The sequence below is a fragment of the Triticum dicoccoides genome, chromosome 1A (assembly GCF_002162155.2).
Source record: "Triticum dicoccoides isolate Atlit2015 ecotype Zavitan chromosome 1A, WEW_v2.0, whole genome shotgun sequence".
In the NCBI taxonomy this organism is placed as follows: Eukaryota; Viridiplantae; Streptophyta; class Magnoliopsida; order Poales; family Poaceae; genus Triticum; species Triticum dicoccoides.
In genome coordinates this window covers 458,060,175-458,071,667 of record NC_041380.1, presented here as the reverse complement: position 1 = coordinate 458,071,667, position 11,493 = coordinate 458,060,175, and the positions used below count along the sequence as shown (strand labels likewise).

The 11,493-nt window shown below is 44.5% G+C and overlaps 1 protein-coding gene across 1 annotated transcript in view; it reads right to left on the bottom strand.

Moving 5' to 3' along the window:
• LOC119353708 (transcription termination factor MTERF4, chloroplastic-like) overlaps nucleotides 1-11,493 on the bottom strand; it is a 98,510-nt gene that overhangs the window by 1,899 nt on the left and 85,118 nt on the right. The window lies entirely within an intron of this gene.

The window sequence follows — 11,493 nt, the reverse complement described above, 5'->3', positions numbered from 1 at the left end:
GGAGGCAGAGGAGCCTGCGGAGGCTGGGGGAGGGGAGGAGGGGCGGCGCGGGGTGCGCGGAGAAGAGGAAGAGGGACTTCATCATTTCCGGTCGGGGTGGGGTGGGGAGGCGAGGAGAGGGAGGGGTTTGGAGCGATGGGGCGATGGGATAGTTCGGGGGTAGGGAGAGGGAGGGAGGGGAAGCAGAGTGCTGATACTGCCAGGTGGGGTCCACCGTCTGGGCCGCTGGGGTACAATCGGGGGTTGAAGACAGCGCCTCCGGTTGTGGCTTCGCTTTGGTTTTCGAAAGCAAAATGAGCCCAAAGGAGAAAACCTCGTGCGATTTAACGTGATTCTTTTTTAGGGAAAAGAGAGTTGTATACTCCGTATATAACTTGTACCCGGAGTACAGCCTTTCAAGATTACATCAGTTATACTAGAGGCGTGTTTGATGAAAAAAAAATATTAAAGGCGTGTTCGGATGCTCTCCGCTCCTGGGCTTCGTTGCCGGAGTTGGTGGAGCGACACCGAACGTGTAAACTTCGTGAAGTAGAAAATGGGAAGTGGAGCTGGTCGCAGGCAAAAATTGCGGAGCTGCTGTTTCTGAGATCTTAGATCCTTAAATCAAGGAGTTGATAAGAATTACGAAAAAACTGCCACCGCCAAGTGAAAACGGTTCGCATGCCACGCCCAACTTGCTCGTTCCTGTTTCCTTGCCCAGCTCCACCCGAATCGCGAGCAAAGCTACCTGCCGAACATCTTTGTACTAGTGCCATTTTCTACAAGGAGCGTCTGTTCTGATGGAGAAGCGGGAGGTGAGGATTCGGTGGAGCTGGAGCATTTCCGAACAAGCCCAAGGTGGCGCTGGCACACTGCCCATCATAAAAAAAAAATTGTCGTTACTTCTAGCATAAGCTGCAAGTTTGTGCGCAGCCACAAGTTGCTCTCTCTTCCAATCTTTGTTACTCTTTAGGATGAGAATTCTTCAGTAAGGCCCACGAAACATTGTAAGTAGCCCACCATCTTGGTCAAATCACGGAATTTGCGTTGAGGGCCTCAACAACTGCCATGCAATCTGTCCCGAACATCGTAGGAACTACATCAGTGTTCGCATGCATGCCTAAAAGCATTGCCCGCCCTTCAGCCTCTTCAACATCAGTGCAGTCAAGAAGGATCCTGCCCGCACACAAAACCTCGCCGTCGCTATTTCTTCCAACGACTCCGACCGCTGCCAAACCCGAACCAGCTATAAAAAAATGCATCTGAATTTACCTTCACAAAACCAACAGGGACCCTAGTCCAAAACATTGGATGCATGGGCACCGACTTCGGGTTGCGCTCTAGGAATTGCAACCAATGGACTTTGCCCTTCAAGACATCAATATAACTAATGCCTTCCTTAAGACAATTCCAGTAATTAGACAAGAAATTGACAGATTTCGCAATGGAGGTTGTACCTTTATGATGCACTATGTCGTCTCGTAAATACCAGGCTCTCCGTAACATCAACAAGATCTTATCTCTGGAGATGTTGTCACATTGGCTAAGTAATTATGCAGCCAAACAGGTCTGGAGCGAGCGAAACATTCTTCTTTCGGTAAAGGCCTACCTCCCTCATGGCTTCTCTTGGAGCTCTAGGTTTGGTACAACGAACGGTAGCATGGTGTGCATCATCAGGCTCCCTACCACAAATATTGCAAATGCTATCGTGTTCCAAAGTCCTCCTCAATTTGTTTTCTTTTGTTGGTAAAGAATCGGTAGCGATTCTCCAAGCAAAATTTCTGACCTTGTGGGGGATGTGTGCTTTCCATATGAGGTTCCAAAGAGACTCCCTTCCCTTGACGTGGCTATGTGATGTTCCTTCCTAGCATGTACCATTTTTAGGTTTAGCCCCAATTTGTATGCGCTACTCATCGTAAAGATGCCATTCTTTTCATGATTCTGAGACAGTAAATCATCAACATGTCTTAAAGGTATTCTAATTTTGCACATCTCTTGAGCTTCACACTCATGGAAAAACTGTGAACCAAAGGCCTATTCCACTCATTTGTGTTTGGTATAATTAATTGGTTCACCCAATGACTTCTGCTTATGCTCTTAAGGGACAGGACTGACATCCCTTCTTGGTGAGGGATCTAATTATCTCTAAGAATCTGGATACTTTTATCATTTCCCACTCTCCATATCATGCCCTTCTTTAACAACTCAAGCCCATGTTCAATCCCTCGCCAAACGGGAGACGCGTCCAAAGGGAAGACCATATCCAGGAGATTACCTTTTGGATAATATTTTGACTTCGAAACTTTTGCGCACATACTGCCCGACCTTTAAATAAGTCTCCATACTTGCTTCGCCAACAAAACTTGATTGAAAATTCTCATGGCATATAATCCAATTCCGCCTTGCGATTTAGTTTGAGTCATTCTATCCCATGACACCCAGTACGCTTTTCAATTATTTTGCTCATCGCCCCACCAAAAATCTCTAATGAGTTTTTCATACCAATCATAGAAACTTGCCCCCATCTTGAAAATGCTCATAGTATAAGTGGGAATAGCATGAGCCGCTGATTTTACAAGGTTGTCTTTCGCACCATGAGACATAAACCTCTCAGCCCAGTTTGTTAGCCTTTTAGTGAAGCGCGCCGAAATGGGTTGAAAGGACCAAATATTTCTCCTCAAAAGTAGTCGTTGTAATCTCCAAGGTACAAGTAATAGCCTTCCTAGCCGATTCTGGACACGCCTGACTTAACAATATAGAGCATTTTCCGGGGCTAAGAACTTGATCAGTACCTTGTTGAAATAAAGATATAGTGTCTTTCACCCTTAGAGCTTGAGATTCAGGTGCTTTAAAGAAGAGCAAACTATCATCCGCGAACAATAAATGGAAGATTCCTAGGATTCCTCTGACAACTTTAATCGGGATAATGTTTCCAACTTCATACTGCTTATCCAGAGCCATGGAGAGTTCCTCAGCCACAAAGAGGAACAAGTAAGGGCTTAACGGGTCACCCTGCCTAAGGCCCCTCATAGGGTAAAAGAAATCCAAAATTTCCCCGTTTATCCTCACCGCGTATCTCACTAAACGAACACAAGTCATTACCTAGGAAGTCCATTTGTGGCAGAAACAAAACATGGACAAGGCACCTTCCAGAAACGTCCATTTGACGCGATCATACACTAGTACAGCGAGCTGCTATACAAATGGTTGTTAACCCCTTTCCGTGACGACATTTTAAACCGTCACCTAGTGAGTGTGTGCGATAGGGGGGTCCTTCCCACACGACCCAAAAACCGTCAGGGATAGGGAGCCATGATGCAGACGCCTTGCCGGATGTAATCGTATGTGATGCATCACACACTAAATTATGTCACACGTATGGGATCGGTGATTAAACGTTTCTAATGACGCAGTGAAACCAAACGGTGTTTCATAATGAACCGTTTGGGAAACAGTATCTAAGGCACACGGGCGAACTTGAACTGTGTGCAATATGTGCCCCATCACACACGAGTTTTCTACAGAACTCGTGTGCCATGCATGACTCCTCCGCACACGTTTCTGAACAATTACCGTGTGTGATAATGTTCTATCACAAATGGTTCAAGAGCCCCTTCGCACACATACAAGTGCTGCAGACCGTTTATGATTTGTTGTGTATCACCGACGGTTGCAATCACTACAAAAAATACACTTCCATGATGATACGTGTTTGTCACAGTAGGTCACATTTTCTGTCATGCATGTACATCCGTGATATTTTTATGACAGAATCAAGATAGTCATACCTGTGTTGTCGTAAAAGTGTTCCATGACAATATCAAAATTATCATCACACAAGTGTCCACTTCCCTGACGATAAATGACGCGTCATGAAAGTGTTTTCGTCAAGGGTAACCGACACGTGGCATACACCGTAACGGTTTGCCATTAAGCTATCAGGTTCCGGTTTGGATCCGATAACCCATCAACAGCTCGGACCAATGGGGGTTTTCCACGTGTAAAATTCCCAATGGCCAGAGGAACCACGTGTCCGCTCAATGTTGGGACAGATGTTATCCACCCACTGGACGAGAGGCGCCTATGATGCGTTGACACATGGCAAGGCCCAAAAGTGGCCCATTCAGTTGAAAAGCCCAGCCCGTTTGACTTGGTCAAAAGGTAGCGCGTCGGCCCACGGAAAGCCTGTTAATGGCCTGTTCGCATATAGCCCATTTACAACCCGCTAACTCATGACCCGTTATGGCCTATCCGAATTAGGCCCAGTAGCATCATCTGGGTCATCCAATATGATTCCATCCCGTTGTAACTTTCGGCCCATGTATGGCCCATGACGTCTTTTGGCCCATATGAGGCCCTCTGTAACCCTGGGTCCATTAACGTTAAGTGGTGAAACTGGCCCATAATGAACAGTATATCCCTTTATACCCATTAACGGTCTGTTATTCCATTGGGCCATTTCCAGCCCGTGTTATCTTTCAGCCTTCTAAGGGCCCATTTATTCTCGGGCTCATTTCCAGCATTCGAATACTCACGGGCCATTAGTGGCCTGTTCCGCTTGTGGGCCAAATTTAGCATGTGGATATAGTCGGCCCGTTTGTGGCCCGTTAATCCGTTGGGCCATTTTCATAGCGTCATCAAATACGACCCACTAACGACCCGTTATGCCTGTCGATAGAATGAAGCCCATTAAACACATCGGCCTCTTAACGGCTCGTTATGGTCGGCCCATAAACAGACAATTCCCATTGTAGCCCGTTTACGGCCCATATTGCGGTCCATTATTGGTGCACGAATATTACAGCCCATGTTTTGCCAATCGATTGTACGACCCGTAGAAGGCCCATTGATTCTACGATCCATAGAAGGCCCATGGATCCTTCGGCCCATAGGAGGCCCATGGTCACTACAGCAGGTAGCAGGAACATGGTTACAATGGTCCGTATGTTGCCCATGGTTATTGTGGCCTAGTTTTAAAAAAATAGGTTACTGTGGCCACTAGAAAAACACAGAAAAAGAACAGCAGTGACTACAAGAAAACAACTAAACAAGACAATAAGGATATAAATAAGCAAGCAACTAACGCTAGGCTATTACGGCTATTACACATATTACATCCACTGGGCATCAAAGTTCGTCACCAGTGCAAATATAGGGAAGAAAGCAGCATATTACATATACTAGTCGTCTAAATTGGCCACCAGTGCAAATAAACATGGCAACAAAACAAGTCCATAACTGAAACAACATCAGAAGAGCTCAAGAAACGTTATCCTGGGTATCCACCATGATGGCAATACACATAACAAGCTTATTGGCTTTCTCCTATTTTGCGCTAAAATCCTCCAACGCTTGATGTTGCACGAGAAAGTATGCATCTGAATTCTCTAGGGACTTCCATAGTCCTTTGGCTTCTTGTCACAGCACAGTTGATCGATGTCTTTCATCTTGTAGTTGAGACTCAAGAAACCGAACTGATTCATACAGTGAGTTTGAAGAGCTTGTGCCAGTGGTAGTGGCCAGTAACTCGAATACTACATCAAGACAAGACTTTGGGGTTGTCTCGCTGTCTTCAAGTTAGTTTTCCTTAGCTGTATTATCAGCTTTGTTGGAGACCAACAAGTATGTCTCACTGATGACCCACAAGTATAGGGGATCAATCGTAGTCTTTACGATAAGTAAGAGTGTCAAACCCAACGAGGAGCGGAAGGAAATGAAAAGTGGTTTTCAACAAGGTATTCTCTGCAAGCACTGAAATTATAAGTAACGAGTAGTTTGATAGCAAGATAATTTTTAACGAGCAAGTAACAGTAATAGTAACAAAATTGCAGCAAGGTAGCCCTATCCTTTTGAGGCAAAGGTCAGGCCAAAATGGTCTCTTATAATAAGCAAAGCGTCCTTGAGGGTACACGGGAATTTCATCTACTCACTTTCATCATGTTGGTTTGATTTGTGTTCGCTACTTTGATAATTTTATATGTGGGTGCACCGATGCTTAGGTGCTATTCTTACTTGAACAAATCTCCTACTTATGATTAACCCCCTTGCAAGCATCCACAACTATGAGAAAAGTATTAAGAATAAATCTAAGCATAGCATTAAACTTTTGGATCCAAATCAGTCCCTCGCAGAATAGTGCATTAACTAGGGTTTAAGCTTCTGTCATTCTCGCAACCCATCATCTAATAACTGTTGGGGAACGTAGCATGCAATTTCAAAAAAATTCCTATGATCACGCAAGATCTATATAGGAGATGCATAGCAACGAGAGGAGGAGAGTATGTTCACGTACCCTCGTAGACCGAAAGCAGAAGCGTTAGGTTAACGCGGTTGATGTGGTCGAACGTCTTCGCGATCCAACCGATCAAGTACCGAACGTACGACACCTCTGAGTTCAGCACACGTTTAGCTCGATGACGTCCCTCGAACTCTTGATCCAGCAAAGTGTCGAGGGAGAGTTTTGTCGGCACGAAGGCATGGTGATGTGATTCGCACAGGGCTTCGCCTAAGCACTACGACAATATGAGCGGAGGAGTAAACTGTGGAGGGGGGCACCGCACACGGCTAAGAAACAACTGTTGTGCTTTGGGGTGCTCCTGCCCCCGTATATAAAGGAGGAGAGGGAGGAGGCCGGCCAAGGGGCGCGCCATAGGGGGGGGGGAACCGACTAGGACTCCTAGTCCAAGTCGCCCCCTTCCTTTCTTTTGGAGGGGGAAAGGGGAAGGAGAGGAGATGGGGAAGGAAAGGGGGCCGCGCCCCCTTCCCCTTGTCCAATTAGGACAGCCCATGGGGGCGTATGCCTCCCCTTGTGGGCTTCCCTCTCTCTCCTCTATGACCCATATTGGCCCATTACTTCCCCGGGGGGTTCCGGTAACCTCCCGGTACTCCAAAAATACCCGAAACATTTTGGAACCATTCCGGTGTCCGAATACCATCGTCCAATATATAAATCTTTACCTCTCGACCAATTAGAGACTCCTCGTCATGTCCATGATCTCATCCGGGACTCCGAAAAATCTTCAGTCACCAACACATAACTCATAATACAAATCATCATCGAACGTTAAGCGTGCGGACCCTACGGGTTCGAGAACTATGTAGACATGACCGAGACACATCTCCGATCAATAACCAACAACAGAACCTGGATGCTCATATTCGTTCCTACATATTCTACGAAGATCTTTATCGGTCAAACCGCAATGACAACATACGTCATTCCCTTCGTCATCAGTATGTTACTTGCCCGAGATTCAATCATCGGTATCTTCATACCTAGTTCAATCTCATTACCGGCAAGTCTCTTTACTCGTTTCGTAATGCATCATCCCACAACTAACTCATTAGTCACATTGCTTGTAAGGCTTATCCTGATGTGCATTACCGAGGGGGCCCAGAGATACCTCTCCGATACTCGGAGTGACAAATCCTAATCTCGATATATGCCAACCCAACAAACACCTTCAGAGACACCTGTAGAGCATCTTTACAATCACCCAATTACGTTGTGACATTTGATAGCACACAAGGTGTTCCTTCGGTATTAGGGAGTTGCATAATCTCATAGTCAAAGGAATATGTATAAGTCATGAAGAAAGCAATACAATAAAACTTATCGATCATTATGCTAAGCTAACGGATGGGTCTTGTCCATCACATCATTCTCCTAATGATGTGATCATGTTCATAAAATGAAAACACATGTCTATGGTCAGGAAATGTAACCATGTTTGATTAACGAGCTAGTCAAGTAGAGGCGTACTACAGACACTCTGTTTTGTCTATGTATTCACACATGTATCAAGTTTCCGGTTAATACAATTCTAGCATGAATAATTGTTGGGGAACGCAGTATTTCAAAAAAATTCCTATGGTCACGCAAGATCTATCTAGGATATCATAGCAACGAGAGGGGAGAGTGTGTCTACGTACCCTCGAATACCGAAAATGGAAGCGTTGAGTAACGCGGTTGATGTAGTTGAACGTCTTCACGATCCAACCAATCAAGTACCGAATGCATGACACCTCTGTGATCTGCACACATTCAGCTCGGTGACGTCCCTCGAACTCTAGATCCAGCTAAGGCCGAGGGAGAGCTTCGTCAGCACGACGGCATGTTGACAGTGATGATGAAGTTATTGATGCAGGGCTTCACCTAAGCACTATGACAATATGACCGAGGTGGAAATCTATGGAGGGGGGCACCGCACATGGCTAAAGATCAACTTGTGTGTCTATGGGGTGCCCTCCTCCCCCGTATATAAAGGAGGGGAGGAGTGTAGCGACCAGACCTCAAATAGTCTGATCTCTGTGCTCCGGTGTCATCCCTGGATCAGTAATGCTGATACCACACAGTACTCGGAGGATTTATAGCAAAGTAGCAATCACACACTTATTACATCGAGTGTCTCATAAGAGAACTTATTACAATAAATATGGCCTAAGGCCATCCAATAACGATAACAGCGGAAGGCTTGGAAGATAAGTGAGTCCATCAACTCCAACGGCATCACTGAGTATAGAACCATGACCTAAAAACTCCTTAATCATCGTCTGAAAAGTCTGCAACATTAACATTGCAGCCCGAAACGGGTCAGCACATGGAATATGCTGGCAATGTAACACATAGAGAGTAATGGAATGAAACAGCTATACTATATGCATATTTGGCTGGTGGAAAGCTCTATGGTTACAGTTTTTGCGTAAAGCCAATTTTTCCCTACTTCAAAGGAATGAATTTAATTACTAACATAGTAGTTGTTAAACATTGAGAATGGTTGACAGCATTCTCAATCCCAATTAAGCATCATCTTTAAACATAACCCATCAAAATTAATTTAGAGTAACATGTTGAGATTCACATGATAATCCAAGTACTAGATACTCAAGATGTCCATAACCGGGGACACGGCTAACCATGATTAGTTTATTACACTTTGCAGAGGTTTGCGCACTTTTCCCCACAAGACTCGATCGCCTCTGTTTGGTTTCTCGCACTACATGATGTTTGAGAAGACGGATGACCGAGACATAGTCTTTCAGAAGCGCTAGCACCTTACGATCGGGTAGACCGTACCACCTACATCCTCTACATCTGCTAGTCTACCACTGTAAGAGTTCGCACAACTTAGTCAACTATGCTAGAGCCCATAATAGCTTGTGGCTGCACACGGAAGTTTCTAGTATGAATAGTCTCATGATCCCTTTGAGCCTGGGTGGCGGTCCAAAAGAAAACATGCAAGTCCTGGAATACCCAGGTGCCTCAATCCACCCAGATGTGTGTTTAAGTTACCACCTTAGATAAACTATTAATTAACAATCTCACATCTGTCATGGATATCACTCACCCAATCCATGTCTACTAGCATAGCATGGCATAATAAGCAAACGTAGAAGTAACTCCCAAAGGTTTGATAATAAATAGGTAATAGGTACTACCTCATCTACTTCCCCTCCCACAATTTAATTAGATCCTAATCATGCAATGTGTGAGGATTGATCTAATGCAATAAAACTGGGTAGTAGAAAAGGTATGATCAAAGTGTTACTTGCCTTGCTGATGATCCGCGAAACCTAACGATTCGAAGTAACAAGTGGCGCATTGCGGGTATTCTATTGCAGGCAAACAAACAAGCATACAATAAGTACTCATCTAATGCATAGGTAAAACTCAAATAAGAGATCTAACCAGAAGGTTTAACTTAAGAACTCCGGTTGGCAAAAAGAATCAAATCGAACGAAGCAACGAAAGTCAAACAGCGAAAGAAAACAACTTCGTTCTAGTAATCTGGATCTAGGGCAAATTTTACAGTAGCAAAATCTTGTTTAAGTTGGTTAAACGGATAGAGGGTTTTGAGACGAATCTCTAGGCGCTTGAATCGCCTGATTCCGATAAACGAGCGAAAAGTTATACTAAAACGAAAATCGGATCAGGAATCGCGATCAGAAAAATCGCGGATTTAATCCGAGAAAAAGAAAAAAACGACGAACGCTCGCTAGAACGAACGAACGGATGAACGCTCGCTATTTAAATAAACTGGAAAAACAGATCTATTTAAAAAAACCGACGAAAAAACTGATCTATTTAAAAAAAACAATGGCACGGAAAACGAGGCGGCGGCAGCGTACGGCGGCGACGGCGCGGGGCAGCGGCGGCGGCGCGTGGGCGGGGCTGGGCAGCGGCTAGGGTTTCTCCCGGGGGGGCTGGGCCGGCTTTTAAAGCCTGCCGGGCCAGAGTCCTATCCGGACACAGCCCGGTTAGGTCGGTTCACTTTTTTTTTTGCTCGGAAGAAAAATAAAAAGAAATACTAAAGGGACTCCAAAAATTCCGAAATAAATTTTCACGGGCTTCTAAAATCAAGCCGCACAAGGTGAACGTTTATTTTGGACCTAAATGCAATTTTGAAAAACGCACATTATTCCTAAATTCAAATAAAACACAGAAAACTCCGAAATAAAATCTTATTTGATTTTATTATTAAATCCTCAATATTTCTTTATTTTGGGAAAGTCATTTTATTCCCTCTCTCATATTTTTGTAATAGAAATAATTGATGATAAAATAAATAAAATCAAGTGATCCTATTCTCAAAATTTGAGAGAACTCAAATATGAAAATAACGAAATCCCGAAGTCTCTGCATGGGTCATTAAGTTGCGTAGAATTTCTAGGATCAACCAAAATGCAAAAATAAAATATCATATGCATTGATGATCTAATGTATAACATTCCAAATTGGAAATTTGGGATGTTACAAACCTACCCCCCTTAAGATGAATCTCGCCCTCGAGATTCGGGTTGGCAAGAAAATAGGTGAGGGTGGTCCTTGAGTAAATCTTCCTCTCGTTCCCAGGTGGCTTCATCCTCCGTGTGGTGGCTCCACTGAACTTTGCAAAACTTGATAACCTTGCTGCGGGTGACTCGGCTGGCAAACTCGAGAATCTTAAATGGTTTCTCCTCGTAGGTCAAATCGTTATCCAATTGAATAGTTTCTAAGGGTACTGTGTCTCTCAACGGTATGTCAGCCATCTCCGTGTGACATTTCTTTAACTGAGAAACGTGGAACACATCATGAACTCCTGAAAATCCTTCGGGCATTCCAACTTGTAGGCCACTTCTCCCATACGCTCCAAAACTCGATATGGTCCTACAAATCGTGGCGCTAACTTCCCTTTAACTCCAAAATGCTTTGTTCCCCGAAGTGGAGATACTCGAAGATAAGCTCTATCTCCAACTTCGTAAACTGTCTCCTTGTGTTTAGAATCTGCATAACTCTTCTGTCTGGACTGGGCTACCTTGAGCCTATCGCGAATCAACTTCACCTTCTGTTCAGACTCTTTAATCAAGTCAGGTCCAAACAACTGGCGGTCTCCAACTTCGTCCCGCGATAACGGTGTCCTGCACCTCCTTCCGTACAAAGCTTCGAAAGGGGCCATCTTCAAACTGGTTTGGTAACTATTGTTGTAAGAGAACTCTGCATATGGCAAATTATCGTCCCAACTAGATCTGTAATCT